This window comes from Aegilops tauschii, chromosome 7 (genome assembly GCF_002575655.3).
Source record: "Aegilops tauschii subsp. strangulata cultivar AL8/78 chromosome 7, Aet v6.0, whole genome shotgun sequence".
NCBI lineage: Eukaryota > Viridiplantae > Streptophyta > Magnoliopsida > Poales > Poaceae > Aegilops > Aegilops tauschii.
In genome coordinates this window covers 500,479,333-500,495,745 of record NC_053041.3, presented here as the reverse complement: position 1 = coordinate 500,495,745, position 16,413 = coordinate 500,479,333, and positions in this window count along the sequence as shown.

Genomic DNA, 16,413 nt, shown 5'->3' with positions numbered 1-16,413 from the left:
TTAGCCGTGTGCGGTGCCCCCTCCACCATATTACACCTCGATAATATCGTAGCGGTCCTAAGGCGAAGCCCTGCGTTGGTAGAACATCATCATTTTCACCACGCCGCCGTGCTGACGAAACTCTCCCTCAACACTCGGCTGGATCGGAGTTCGAGGGACGTAATCGAGCTGAACGTGTGCTGAACTCGGAGGTGCCGTACGTTCGGTACTTGATCGGTCGGATCGTGAAGATGTACGACTACATCAACCGCGTTGTGTTAACGCTTCCGCTTTCGGTCTACGAGGGTACGTGGACAACACTCTCCCCTCTCGTTGCTATGCATCACCATGATCTTGCGTGTGCGTAGATTTTTTTTTGAAATTACTACGTTTCCCAACATCCCCGGCAACGGCGCCAAAAAAAGGTCTTTATAACCCACAAGTATAGGGGATCGCAATAGTTTTCGATAAGTAAGAGTGTCGAACCCAACGAGGAGCTAAAGGTAGAACAAATATTCCCTAAAGTTCTATCGACCACCGATACAACTCTACGCACGCTTGACGTTCGCTTTACCTAGAACAAGTATAAAACTAGAACTACTTTGTACGTATTTTTGGATAGGTTTGCAAGAATATAAAGAGCACGTAAATAAAAGCTAGGGGCTGTTGTAAGTAAAGAAGCAATAAAGTAAATATAGCGAGTGTGGAAAAGTGGTGGTGGGAGATGTGAAATTGTCCCTTAAGCAATTGATTACTTTACTAGACTGATAGCAAGTATTATGTGGGAGAGGCCATTGCTTGCATGTCATCCCTGACTTGGAATTCTATGCACTTATGATTGGAACTATTAGCAAGCATCCGCAACTACTAACGTTCATTAAGGTAAAACCCAACCATAGCATTATGATATATTGGTCCCCCTTCAATCCCGTATGCATCAATTTCTATGCTAGGTTGAAGCTTCTGTCACTCTTGCCCTCCAATACATAGTCCTATCAACATACAACTAACCCTATGGTGTGATCCACGCGCGCGCTCATGTGATGGGCACCAAAGGACAGCAACATAACCACAAGCAAATTAAATCAATCATAGCAATTCATCAACCACCGATAGGACAACGAAAATCAACTCAGACATCATAGGATGGCAACACATCATTGGATAATAATATGAAGCATAAAGCACCATGTTCAAGTAGAGGGTACAGCGGGTTGCGGGAGAGTGGACCGCTGTAGATCGAGGGGAGAAGGTGTGGATATGTTGGTGAAGATGGCGGAGGTGTTGGTGAAGATCGCGGTGATGATGATGGTGGCCACGGCAACGTTCCGGCGCCACCGGAGGAGAGGGGGAGAGGGGCCCCCTTCTGCCTCTTCTTCCTTGACCTCCTCCCTAGATGGGAGAAGGGTTATCCCTCTGGTCCTTGGCCTCCATGGCATGGGAGGGGCGAGAGCCCCTCCGAGATTGGATCAGTCTCTCTGTCTCTCTCTGTTTATGCGTTCTCCTCTGCTGCCCTTTCACCGTTTCTTATATATATGGCCACCTCGGACACCGTTTCGCGTTGATCTTTCTCCCAGATTTTCCAAATATTCCAAAAATAAGCTCCATCCGTTTTTATCCCGTTTGGATTCCGTTTGATATGGATGTTCTGCGAAACCAAAAACATGCAACAAACAGGAACTGGCACTGGGCACTGGATCAATATGTTAGTCCCAAAAATAGTATAAAAAGTTTCCAAAAAGTATATGAAAGTTGTAGAATATTGGCATGGAAGAATCAAAAATTATAGATACGACGGAGACGTATCAGGGTCCTCGGCGTCCGGCCTGATGGCCATGGGCCGGACTGATGGGCTGTGAAGACATGAAGACCGAAGCCTGCACCCGTGTCCGGACGGGACTCTCCTTGGCGTGGAAGGCAAGCTTGGCGACCAGATATGTAGATTCCTTTCTTTGTGACCCACCAGATGTAACCCTAGATCCTCCCGGTGTCTATATAAACCGGAGGACTTAGTCCCGAAAGGACAGATACTCATTTCCATAGTCATACAGGCTAGACTTCTAGGGTTTAGCCATTATGATCTCGTGGTAGATCAACTCTTGTAATACTCATATCCATCAAGATCAATCAAGCAGGAAGTAGGGTATTACCTCCATAGAGAGGGCCCGAACCTGGGTAAACATCGTGTCCCCTGTCTCCTGTTAGCATCGACCTTAGACGCACAGTTTGGGACCCCCTACCCGAGATCTGCCGGTTTTGACACCGACATTGGTGCTTTCATTGAGAGTTCCACTGTGCCGTCCCCAAAAGGTTCGATGGCCCCTTCAATCGTTAACAATGACGCTGTCCAAGGAGAAACCTTCCTCCCCGGACAGATCTTCGTGTTCGGCGGCTTCGCACTGCGGGCCAACTCGTTTGGCCACCTGGAGCAGATCGATAGCTACGCCCCTGGCCATCAAGTCAGATTTGGGAGCTTGAATTACGTCGTGGACATCCATGGAGATTTGATCTTCGCCGGATTCGAGACCGCGGCGACCGCTCCTGGTCACCTTGGCGGACATGACCTAAATCTGTCGTCAGACCGCATCCAGGAGATAGCTCCTGTAATCCCTCTAGCTTTAGATCCAGAACACACTACGGCATCCCAGGATCGGAGGCTCGACCCCACCACGGAGGCCACAGACTACCCGGCGCTGGAGCCGCACATGGACTTAACCTCGCACAATACTCGCGTCACCGGAGCTCCGGACTCTTTTCCGTGTATAAGTTCCGAACCGCGTGAGTCCGCGGATGCCGAACTTGATCGCTTGTCGATTTTCGAGTTCAGCGCCGCAGACATCTTCTAGCACTCCCCCTTGGGAGATCTCCTGAACTCTTTAAAAAACTTGTCCTTGGCGGAGGACTCACAGCCGAATTATGTTCGGTTCGAACTGGAGGCTGATGATGAAGGAGAATTTCGCTTCCCAACCACCACCCACTTCGTAGCCACTGTCAAAGATTTAACCGATGCGCTTGACTATGACTCTGAAGACATCGACGGTATGGACGACGATGCCGGAGATGAGGAGGCCCAAAACCCGCCGTTCACCGGATGATGGACGGCCACTTCCTCATACGACGTCTACATGGTAGATATGCCGAAAAATAATAGTGGCGATGACAAGGAAAACCCCACAAAGGAGGAACCTCCTAAAACACAACCAAAGCATCGGCGTCAGCGGCGCCGCTCTAAATCCTGTCGCAGCCGGGACAACAACACCGGCACAGGAGACGATAACACTCCGGATGGTGCCGAAGACACAGAAGAACCCGATGAACAAAATGTCGAACAAGACCATCGGGAAGATGGGCAAGTCAGCGGGATCATAATAGTCATCATAGCAATCATCCTTCGGTAAGCACGAAGGGGAATTAAACAATGTATGAGTTGAAGAGTTACTCTCATTAGAAGGTGGGCACGGGTGATCAATCCGCTCTTCCTCCTTTTGTTCTTCGCTCTCCTCCTCATCTTTTTCATCCAATGAGCTCACAGTTTCATCAACTTCTTCTTCCATAGACTTCTGCAAAATATTAGTCTCTTCTTGGACAGCGGGGTAATCCTCAATATATAGTTCAACATAGGCATTAGAAGCATAATTATCATAGCAATATTTAAGTATGGCAAATTTTTCAGACTTGTAAAGAGTAGCATCATACGTTTCAATCAAAGAAGCAATTTCATAAGCACCCTTAAAAGCAACAAATTCTTCAATCTGTTGAATATCATAGTAACTATAAACACCTTTAGCATACGAAGATAAGATTCCATTATCAATAAGCTCACATTGGTAGGGAAGGTGTTTTTTAGGGTTTTCAGAACAACAAGTAACATCATATATATAACATAAATTCCAAGCATAACATTGCAAACGATGAATTTGATCCAGTAAACGTTTCCCCTTTTCAGATATACGGTGTCGCACATAACAAGCATGCTCATCTAAGGATTTGCCCTCAACTAAGCTAGTTGGGGTTTCAGCACGAGCACATAGGGATCGAAGATGATCCAAGTAATAAGCTTCAGGAGTGTGATAGATTTTGAGTGGTTCTTCAACCATTGGTTCAGTAGGTACAACTAATTGTTTTGGTATTTTCCGTTTCCTACCCATAACTAAATATAGAAAACAACTAAGAACAGCAAATAAAAATTACTTAGTGATAAAGCAAACAAGCACACACGAGAATATTCACCCCACGCTATGACTCCCCTGAAGGAAATATGCCCTAGAGGCAATAATAAAGTTATTATTTATTTCCTTATATCATGATAAATGTTTATTATTCATGCTAGAATTGTATTAACCGGAAACATAATACTTGTGTGAATACATAGACAAACAGAGTGTCACTAGTATGCCTCTACTTGACTAGCTCGTTGATCAAAGATGGTTATGTTTCCTAGCCATAGACATGAGTTGTCATTTGATTAACGGGATCACATCATCAGGAGAATGATGTGATTGACTTGACCCATTCCGTTAGCTTAGCACTCGATCGTTTAGTATGTTGCTATTGCTTTCTTCATAACTTATACATGTTCCTATGACTATGAGATTATGCAACTCCCGTTTACCGGAGGAACACTTTGTGTGGTACCAAACGTCACAACGTAACTGGGTGATTATAAAGGTGCTCTACAGGTGTCTCCAAAGGTACTTGTTGGGTTGGCGTATTTCGAGATTAGGATTTGTCACTCCGATTGTCGAATAGGTATCTCTGGGCCCACTCAGTAATACACATCACTATAAGCCTTGCAAGCATTGTAACTAATGAGTTAGTTGCGGGATGATGTATTACGGAACGAGTAAAGAGACTTGCCGGTAATGAGATTGAACTAGGTATCGAGATACCGATGATCAAATCTCGGGCAAGTAACATACCGATGACAAAGGGAACAACGTATGTTGTTATGCGGTCTGACCGATAAAGATCTTCGTAGAATATGTGGGAGCCAATATGAGCATCCAGGTTCCGCTATTGGTTATTGACCGGAGAGGTGTCTCGGTTATGTCTACATAGTTCTCGAACCCGTAGGGTCCGCACGCTTAACGTTACGATGACAGTTATATTATGAGTTTATATGTTTTGATGTACCGAAGATTGTTCGGAGTCCCGGATGTGATCACGGACATGACGAGGAGTCTTGAATTGGCCGAGACATAAAGATTGATATATTGGAAGCCTATGTTTGGATATCGGAAGTGTTCCGGGTGAAATCGGGATTTTTCCGGAGTACTGGGAGGTTACCGGAACCCCCCAGTCCGAATAGGACAAGGAGAGGGGGGTGGCGCCCCCCCTTTCCTTCCTCCCCTCCACCTCTTCCCCCTCTCTCTCCTAGTCCAACATGGAAAAGGGGGGAGTCCTACTCCCGGTAGGAGTAGGACTCCTCCTGGCGCGCCTCTCCCCTTGGCCGGCCGAACCCCCCCCCCCCCTTGCTCCTTTATATACGGGGGCAGGGGGCACCTCTAGACACACAATTGATAAACGATCTCTTAGCCGTGTGCGGTGCTCCCCTCCACCATATTACACCTCGATAATATCGTAGCGGTGCTAAGGCGAAGCCCTGCGTTGGTAGAACATCATCATTTTCACCACGCCGCCGTGCTGACGAAACTCTCCCTCAACACTCGGCTGGATCGGAGTACGAGGGACGTCATCGAGCTGAACGTGTGCTGAACTCGGAGGTGCCGTACGTTCGGTACTTGATCGGTCGGATCGTGAAGATGTACGACTACATCAACCGCGTTGTGTTAACGCTTCCGCTTTCGGTCTACGAGGGTACGTGGACAACACTCTCCCCTCTCGTTGCTATGCATCACCATGATCTTGCGTGTGCGTAGATTTTTTTTTGAAATTACTACGTTTCCCAACATCCCCGGCAACGGCGCCAAAAAAAGGTCTTTATAACCCACAAGTATAGGGGATCGCAACAGTTTTCGATAAGTAAGAGTGTCGAACCCAACGAGGAGCTAAAGGTAGAACAAATATTCCCTAAAGTTCTATCGACCACCGATACAACTCTACGCACGCTTGACGTTCGCTTTACCTAGAACAAGTATAAAACTAGAACTACTTTGTACGTATTTTTGGATAGGTTTGCAAGAATATAAAGAGCACGTAAATAAAAGCTAGGGGCTGTTGTAAGTAAAGAAGCAATAAAGTAAATATAGCGAGTGTGGAAAAGTGGTGGTGGGAGATGTGAAATTGTCCCTTAAGCAATTGATTACTTTACTAGACTGATAGCAAGTATTATGTGGGAGAGGCCATTGCTTGCATGTCATCCCTGACTTGGAATTCTATGCACTTATGATTGGAACTATTAGCAAGCATCCGCAACTACTAACGTTCATTAAGGTAAAACCCAACCATAGCATTATGATATATTGGTCCCCCTTCAATCCCGTATGCATCAATTTCTATGCTAGGTTGAAGCTTCTGTCACTCTTGCCCTCCAATACATAGTCCTATCAACATACAACTAACCCTATGGTGTGATCCACGCGCGCGCTCATGTGATGGGCACCAAAGGACAGCAACATAACCACAAGCAAATTAAATCAATCATAGCAATTCATCAACCACCGATAGGACAACGAAAATCTACTCAGACATCATAGGATGGCAACACATCATTGGATAATAATATGAAGCATAAAGCACCATGTTCAAGTAGAGGGTACAGCGGGTTGCGGGAGAGTGGACCGCTGTAGATCGAGGGGAGAAGGTGTGGATATGTTGGTGAAGATGGCGGAGGTGTTGGTGAAGATCGCGGTGATGATGATGGTGGCCACGGCAACGTTCCGGCGCCACCGGAGGAGAGGGGGAGAGGGGCCCCCTTCTGCCTCTTCTACCTTGACCTCCTCCCTAGATGGGAGAAGGGTTATCCCTCTGGTCCTTGGCCTCCATGGCATGGGAGGGGCGAGAGCCCCTCCGAGATTGGATCAGTCTCTCTGTCTCTCTCTGTTTATGCGTTCTCCTCTGCTGCCCTTTCACCGTTTCTTATATATATGGCCACCTCGGACACCGTTTCGCGTTGATCTTTCTCCCAGATTTTCCAAATATTCCAAAAATAAGCTCCATCCGTTTTTATCCCGTTTGGATTCCGTTTGATATGGATGTTCTGCGAAACCAAAAACATGCAACAAACAGGAACTGGCACTGGGCACTGGATCAATATGTTAGTCCCAAAAATAGTATAAAAAGTTTCCAAAAAGTATATGAAAGTTGTAGAATATTGGCATGGAAGAATCAAAAATTATAGATACGACGGAGACGTATCAGGGTCCTCGGCGTCCGGCCTGATGGCCATGGGCCGGACTGATGGGCTGTGAAGACATGAAGACCGAAGCCTGCACCCGTGTCCGGACGGGACTCTCCTTGGCGTGGAAGGCAAGCTTGGCGACCAGATATGTAGATTCCTTTCTTTGTGACCCACCAGATGTAACCCTAGATCCTCCCGGTGTCTATATAAACCGGAGGACATAGTCGAGAAAGGACAGATACTCATTTCCATAGTCATACAGGCTAGACTTCTAGGGTTTAGCCATTACGATCTCGTGGTAGATCAACTCTTGTAATACTCATATCCATCAAGATCAATCAAGCAGTAAGTAGGTTATTACCTCCATAGAGAGGGCCCGAACCTGGGTAAACATCGTGTCCCCTGTCTCCTGTTACCATCGACCTTAGACGCACAGTTTGGGACCCCCTACCCGAGATCTGCCGGTTTTGACACCGACATTGGTGCTTTCATTGAGAGTTCCACTGTGCCGTCCCCAAAAGGTTCGATGGCCCCTTCAATCGTTAACAATGATGCTGTCCAAGGAGAAACCTTCCTCCCCGGACAGATCTTCGTGTTCGGCGGCTTCGCACTGCGGGCCAACTCGTTTGGCCACCTGGAGCAGATCGATAACTACGCCCCTGGCCATCAAGTCAGATTTGGGAGCTTGAATTACGTCGCGGACATCCATGGAGATTTGATCTTCGCCGGATTCGAGACCGCGGCGACCGCTCCTGGTCACCTTGACGGACATGACCTAAATCTGTCGTCAGACCGCATCTAGGAGATAGCTCCTGTAACCCCTCTGGCTATAGATCCAGAACACACTACGGCATCCCAGGATCGGAGGCTCGACCCCACCACGGAGGCCACAGACTGCCCGGCGCTGAAGCCGCACATGGACTTAACCTCGCACAATACTCGCGTCACCGGAGCTCCGGACTCTTCTCCGTGTATAAGTTCCGAACCGCGTGAGTCCGCGGATGCCAAACTTGATCGCTCGTCGATTTTCGAGTTCAGCGCCGCAGACATCTTCTAGCACTCGCCCTTGGGCGATCTGCTGAACTCGTTAAAAAACTTGTCCTTGGCGGAGGACTCACAGCCGAATTATGTCCGGTTCAAACTGGAGGCTGATGATGGAGGAGAATTTCTCTTCCCACCCACCACCCACTTCGTAGCCACTGTCGAAGATTAACCGACGCGCTTGACTATGACTCTGAAGACATCGACGGTATGGACGACGATGCCCGAGATGAGGAGGCCCAAAACCCGCCATTCACCGGACGATGGACGACCACTTCCTCATACGATGTCTAGATGGTAGATACGCCGAAAAATAATAGTGGCGATGACAAGGAAAACCCCACAAAGGAGGACCCTCCTAAAACACAACCAAAGCGTCGGCGTCAGCGGCGCCGCTCTAAATCCCGTCGCAGCTGGGACAACAACACCGGCACAGGAGACGATAACACTCCGGATGGTGTCGAAGACACAGAAGAACCCGATGAACAAACTGTCAAACAAGACCATCGGGAAGATGGGCAAGTCAGCCCTAACGAACAGACAATGGAAGAAGACTCGGAGGATGGTAGTTACCATCCGCCCTCCGAGGAGGAGGCAAGCCTCGGCAACGACGACTTCATCGTGCCTGAGGAGCCTCTGGAGCAGGAGCGCTTTAAGCCAGCTAATAGCCACTTCAAGGAGCCTGAAGAAGAAACAGCAGCAGCTTCAAGCTGACCAAGATCTGCTCGTCGACAGATGGACTGATGCCCTGGTAGCCGAAGAATACGGCCTCAGACGCCCGGCCAAGGTTACCCACAGCGAAGGCTGCTACCCCAGTTCGATGAAGAGGCGCCGGAGCTCATACCTCCCTCGCGTAATGTGGCCGATCGACCACCACGCGGTCGGGATAGTGCGGCGGACCGACCACCACGTCGTCGGGATAGAGCGGCAGCTCAGGCCGAACAGCAGCCAGCCCCACCGCCTCGTAAAAATAGAGACGAAACAGCTCGGGGTCGCACATACGACCTCCGACCCTGGATAGTAGAGCACAACATACCCGATCGATTTATGGATCGCGAGGACGTCCCTCGACACGTGATTATGGCTACCTATTCGAACGTGACAAATCTAGTCACACCCGAGCCGATAACCGCAGACGAACTCCATCGGAGCTACGGCGCAATACGGCTAGATATAGAGGCGCCGCACAACCTCTCTGCTTCACTGATGAAGTAATGGACCACGAATTCCCCGAAGGGTTCAAGCCCGTGAATATTCAATCATACGACGGGACAACTGATCCCGCGGTATGGATCGAGGACTTTATCCTCCACATCCACATGGCCCGGGGAGATGACCTCCACACTATCAAGTACCTCCCGCTAAAGCTTAAAGGACTAGCTCGGCACTGGTTAAACAGCCTGCCTGAAAATTCTATTGGCAGCTGGGAGGACTTGGAAGAGGCCTTCCTCAATAACTTCCAAGGTAGATATGTCCGGCCGCCAGACGCTGATGACTTAAGCCACATAGTTCAACAGCCTGGGGAGTCCGCCAGGAAGTTCTGGACTAGGTTCCTAACTAAAAAGAACCAGATCATCGACTGTCCGGATGCCGAAGCCCTAGCGGCCTTTAAACACAGCATCCGCGACGAATGGCTCTCCCGCCACCTAGGCCAAGAAAAGCCAAAATCTATGACAGCCCTCACGGCACTCATGACCCGCTTTTGCGCGGGTGAGGATAGTTGGTTGGCTCGCAGCAAAAACACAGCCAGCGAGGCATGCCCCTCCGAGGTTAAGAACAACAACGGCAAGCTCCGGCGTAACAGACACAAACGCCGAAGCAATGGTGAATATACCGATGACACTACAGTTAATGCCGGATTCAGTGGCTCTAAGTCCGGTCAGCGAAAAAAGCCATATAAAAGGAACGGTCAGGGACCATCCAGCTTGGACCGCATACTCGATCGTCCGTGCCAGATACATGGCACCCCAGACAAACCAGCCAATCATACCAACAGGGATTGTTGGATCTTCAAATAGGCCGACAAGTTAAACACCGAGAACAAGGAAAAGGGATTGCAAAGTGAGGACGATGACAAAGAGCCCCGGCAGCCGAACTCAGGGGGGCAGAAGAAGTTTCCCCCTCAAGTCAAAACGGTGAACATGATATATGCTACACACATCCCCAAAAGGGAGCGCAAGCGCGCACTAAGGGACGTTTATGCGATAGAGCCATTCGCCCCAAAATTCAACCCATGGTCATCATGCCCGATCACTTTTGATCGTCGGGATCATCCGACCAGTATCCGGCATGGCAGATCAGCCGCACTAGTCCTGGACCCAATCATTGATGGATTCCACCTAACGCGAGCCCTCATGGACGGTGGTAGCAGCCTCAATTTGCTCTATCAAGACACAGTGCGAAAAATGGGCATTAATCCATCAAGGATCGAGCCAACGAAGACTACCTTCAAAGGAGCCATACCAGGTGTAGAGGCCCGCTGTACGGGCTCAATCACACTAGAGGTTGTCTTTGGATCCTCGACAACTTCCGGAGCGAGGAGTTAATCTTCGACATCGTCCCATTCCGCAGTGGTTATCACGCACTGCTCGGACGGACGGCATTCGCTCGGTTCAATGTTGTGCCGCATTATGCTTATCTTAAGCTTAAGATGCCCGGTCCACGTGGCGTCATAACGGTCAACGGAAACACGGAACACTCCCTCCGTACAGAGGAACACACCGCCGGCCTAGCAGCAGAAGTACAGAGCGGCCTTCTCAAGCAGAACCGTAATCCGGTTGCCGAGCCCCTGGACATCGTAAAGAGGGTCCGGACTACGCTGCACCAGGACAGCGCGGCGCATCAAGAGCTCGACTAGCAATTCAGCCTCCGTCCCAGCCCCGATCAGGTAGTGGCATTCGTACCACGCGTGCATAATTACGCACTAGAAATCCCATGGGCATCGACGGAGGCACACCTAGTTTGTGATCCACAGTTCGCCTCGATCGATCCCGGGCATACATATATTCTCACTATTTCCTTTTCCCTGTTTCAGGTTTTGCATAGGCCTTCTTTGACGACCCGACTACTGGTCCGGTCAAAGGATAAAAACACCAGGATGGCAAGAAGCACAGACGTACAGGGGAAGTTCTAGAGGTCCAATTAACGGCTACTCTACCTGTTGTCAAGACCCATACACAGCTCGCCTTTGGTCATGGCATGTTAAATAGCCGGTTGCTTATCGCACTATTTGTATTAACTAGCAAAGTGGCTCACTCGATGCGCGGGCTAGGATTTTATAAAGTTAAATTGAGAGAGTAAATTATTTGATTTTGTCAAAAAAATGGAACCAAATTTGATAGACATTTTCAAATATTAGACTTCTGCAAATATAGTTTTGTTTTTGGTATATTTAAGTTTTTGTTCATATATAAAATATACGCGTAGTCTGTTCATCTTTAGTTGCTATTTATGCATGCGTATTTGTGACGCCCCCGATTTAACCGTGCACTAATCATGCACGCAAATGTGTACGATCAAGATCAGGGACTCACAGGAAGATATCACAACACAACTCTAAAACATAAATAAGTCATACAAGCATCATAATACAAGCCAGGGACCTCGAGGCTCGAATACAAGTGCTCGATCATAGACGAGTCAGCGGAAGCAACAATATCTGAGTACAGACATAAGTTAAACAAGTTTGCCTTAAGAAGGCTAGCACAAAAGTAGCAACGATCGAAAAGGCAAGGCCTCCTGCCTGGGACCTCCTAACTACTCCTCGAAGCCGAACTCCATGTAGAATCATCCTCGGGATCTCTAGCTCCTGGACTCCAGCATCTGGTTGCGACAATCAGGTATAGAAAGGGGAAAAGAGGGAGAAAAGCAACCGTGAGTACTCATCCAAAGTACTCGCAAGCAAGGAGCTGGTTAGTGCGTATAGACCAAATGGCCAGACTCAGATCAAATACCAAGATCTCGTTAAGCGTGTTAAGTATCCGCGAACGCCGACCAGGGCCAGGCCCACCTCTCTCCTAGGTGGTCTCAACCTGCCCTGTCGCTCCGCCACAAAGTAACAGTCGGGGGCCGTCAGGAACCCAGGCCCACCTCTACCGGGATGGAGCCACCTGTCCTTTCAGCCCCTCATCAGAATCACTTGCGGGTACTCAACGAGCCGACCCGACTTTAGTCACCACATGTGTCATGTATATAAAGTATATAGTATATACCCGTGATCACCTCCCGAAGTGATCACGGCCCAGTAGTATAGCATGGCAGACGGACAAGAGTGTAGGGCCACTGATGGAACACTAGCATCCTATACTAAGCAGTAGGATAGCAGGTAAGGGTAACAACTGTAGCAACAATGACAGGCTATGCATCAGGATAGGATTAACAGAAAGCAGTAACATGCTACACTACTCTCATGCAAGCAGTATAGAGAAGAATAGGTGATATCTGGTGATCAAGGGGGGGCTTGCCTGGTTGCTCTGGCAAGTTGGGGTCGTCAACTCCGTAGTCGAACTGGGGGTCGCCGGTAGTCTCGGGGTCTATCGGAAAGAAGTAACGGAGGGGGAACACAATAAATAATAGAGCAATCAAAGCAACACAAAGCGTAACATGACAATACGCGGTGCTAGGTGTGCCCTAACGCGGTAGTAGGTGATACCGACGAAGGGGGGAAACATCCAGGAAGGTATTCCCGGTGTTTCGTGTTATCGGACAGATGAACCGGAGGTGAAAAGTTACAGGTTCACTATGCTAGGGACGCGTGGCGGACGAACGGGCTGCGTATCTGGATTCGTCTCGTCATTCTGAGCAACTTTCATGTACAAAGTATTTTCATCCGAGCTACGGTTTATTTTATATGAATTTTAAAAGATTTAAATTAATTTTAGCATTTATTTAATTAATTTAATACAACATTATCCAGAACAGTGCATGCTGATGTCATCATGACGTCAGCATGACGTCAGCAGTCAAGAGGGCGTTGACTGGGTCAAACTGACGTGCGGGTCCCGCATGTCATACACTGCTTAGTTTAATTCAGGTTTAGCTAATTAATTACTGTTTAATTAAATTAACTAATTAATTAGATTAATTCAAACAGGATTAATTGACTTAATTAATTTAGTTAATTAATTAATTAGATCTATTTTTATTATTTATTATTTTTTTCTTTTCGTTCTAGGGCACTGGGGCCCTTTTGCAATGACACGGCCGGACATGTCCGCGCGGTGCCCTTTGGGGACCGGACATGTCCGGGCACTGTGCGGGTGCGGGCGCGGGGCGAGCGGGCGCAGGGGCACAGGAGCAGAGATGGGGGGCCGTGGCGGGGCGCGGCCACGCAGAGGCGGGCGCGGCGACAGGACGGCGTGGGGTGCGGCGAGGCGCGGGAGGCGGGCGAGCAGCGCAGCGGCAGTGGGTGCGGGCGAGCAGCGGGGCGCCGGGCCTGGATGCGCGGGGGCGGGGCGTGCGTGCATCAGGCGCGGTCGGGGCGTGGAGACCGCGGGACGCGGCGCGGGGAGCGTGGCGTCGAGCGCACGAGCGGCGGCAGTGGCCGCGGTGACCGAACGGGGAAGGGAAGGGAAGAGGAAGAGAGGCCGAGGGCCTCACTGCGGGGCCGTAGGGACAGGGCAGCGGGGGGGCGAGGAGGTCGTCGGGGACGACGATGACGAAGAGGAGGCAGGCCGGCGAGGTGGAGTCGGCGAGGCGCGACGAGGCGGAGGAGCTCCGGTCGTGGAGGAGGACGAAGACGGGCGGCGAGGCGCGGGGAGGTCAGGCGACGGTGGTGGGCGTCGAGGCGCCGGCGAGGTGCGACGGGATCGGGGTCGGTGACGAGGCGAGGCTGCGGCGTCAGGCGGGCGCCGCGCGAGGGAGAGGAGGGGCGCAGAGGAGGTCCTGGGGGGGCGGCACCGGTGCCGGCTGCGGTGGCCGTAGCGGAGTGGTGGCTTGCGTCGGGCGCGGCCGTGCGGAAGGAGAGGGGGCGTGGGGTCGAGGTGGTGGCGAGGGGCGACGGTGTGGTGCGCCGGTGGGGCGACGGGAGGGGCCAGCTCCGCGAGGGGGGGTGGCGGCGACGTCGAGGCGGCGATGGGGCGATGGGATTGGGGGGGTTGCCACGATCCAGATTGGGGAAGGGCGAGAGGGAGGAGTGGGACGAGGGGGAGGGAGTGTGTGCGAGTGGGGCTAGGGTTTCTGTCGGGGTGAGGGGATAAGGGAGCGCCGGCTGGGCCGGTTCGGTGGGCCGTGGCCCAGGAGCGGCAGGGGGCCTCTCTCACTTTTCTTCCTTTTTTTAAAGACTTTTCTGTTTTCTTATTTTTATTATTTTATTTCTTTACTGTTTCCATCTCAACTTCCTTTTATTTTAGTTTTATAAAATGCCAAATGAGCACCTAAATTGGTATTACTAATTAGTCCACTGCCACAATTATTTTGGCACATTATTAAATTAGTTATATTATTATAACTTTATAAAAGGCATTAAATTAATTGTTTTTGCTGCTGTTTTAATTACTTTAGAGCCCTAAAACATTTTATCAAAGTTTGGTCTCTCCACCAATATATCCTATGAATTATTTGCCACAATAAGAACATTTTAGTTTTTATGTTTGAAAACATTTACTGTTTGCCTATATTTTAAATTTGAATTTGAATCGTTTTGAACTAACGCGAGTTTATCAACAGTAACCGTGGTGACGTGGCATCTTTAACAGAGGTTTACTGTAGCCTAATTATCCGGGCGTTACAATTCTCCTCCACTACAAGAAATCTCATCCCGAGATTTAAGGGGTGGAGCAAGGGGGGAAGATTTGGTTACGACATCCTAATGGATCTTCTCATTCATTTTTGCTCTCCCTGAAGTAGTTGACCCGCTTCGTTGATGTCCTTATTTCTCTGCTTCAGATCATCATGATGAAGTCGGCATCCTTTCTTCGGGAACTCCATCGTACTTACGAAAGAATAAGGGTGGTTATTCCGGAAGAACAGACCTCTGCATGGTTGAGTAACTGGTCGATAACATCGAGGATGGTGGCGGGAAGTAACTCTCGAACTAAAACTTCAGAAAATATCGAGAGCAAAGTAAGGAGGTATCATGGGAAGTTTCGAGCGGGCATGCAATCTTTCGTTGCCTGAAACGAAATGTGACAGGGGTTCAGAGCAAATGGGAAAGTATTGCGTCTGGTACCAGAATAGATCACTAGGCAGGTGGCCCGTGAATCACATACGAAGTCAAGCTCGAGGAATAACTTCGACAACACGGTGTATAGGAGAGTCAGGTTTCGATCCTGTGGAACTGTGGGTTATGGGCCCACAATGTGGGTTAAAAGTAGGAAGGGCGGAGACGTCTTGCGTGATCACGTAAGTAAGGCATGTCAGAGGATAGCCTGTCTTTTATGTCGGCAACAACATCGGTACCAAGGGCGAGGGACGAAGAGAACCATTTTCCTGCTCGTCGAAACGAGGCGGACCAATAGGCAAATTTCTCGTCCATCGGTGGTTGCCGAAATATCATCGACAATAGTAACAGGGTCTTACTGACAGAATTGTACACCGAGGTGTTTACGTAAGCAGGAGAATACTACTGCTTAGATCATATAGATCACCAGAAGGGTTAAACCAAACAATGGAAAGGAAAATATGATTATCAGATTAAACAGAACCATGGAAAGGAAAATGTGTTTAAACACATATTTCAAGGGTATATCCTTCCCGAGGACAAGCAGAGCATGATATCCATGACAGGAAATAATGTAGAAAACTCTTTTAGGTACGGGAGAGAATTTTCATGACATTACCCATACGGCGGTGTTTGGATAATTGAGCAGGAAACATTTAGCATTGGGCTTCAAATGTTCCTGTTGAAAATCGGAGTACCATAGACATGCTTCGAGATAGCATTGACATGGTCAACAGGTGAAGATCAGACTTTGGAAAAAAAAAGGATCCATCAGGAACAACCTATAGAATAAGTCTTACAATTTCCTCACGGAAGAATGACTAACCTTGCCAAAAAGGAAACTATAACAATAGGTCCTCCGGCCAGGTGTGCTAGGCAGGACATCACCTTACCGGGTCATAAATAGACCAATGTTATAACTCTTGGAAATATG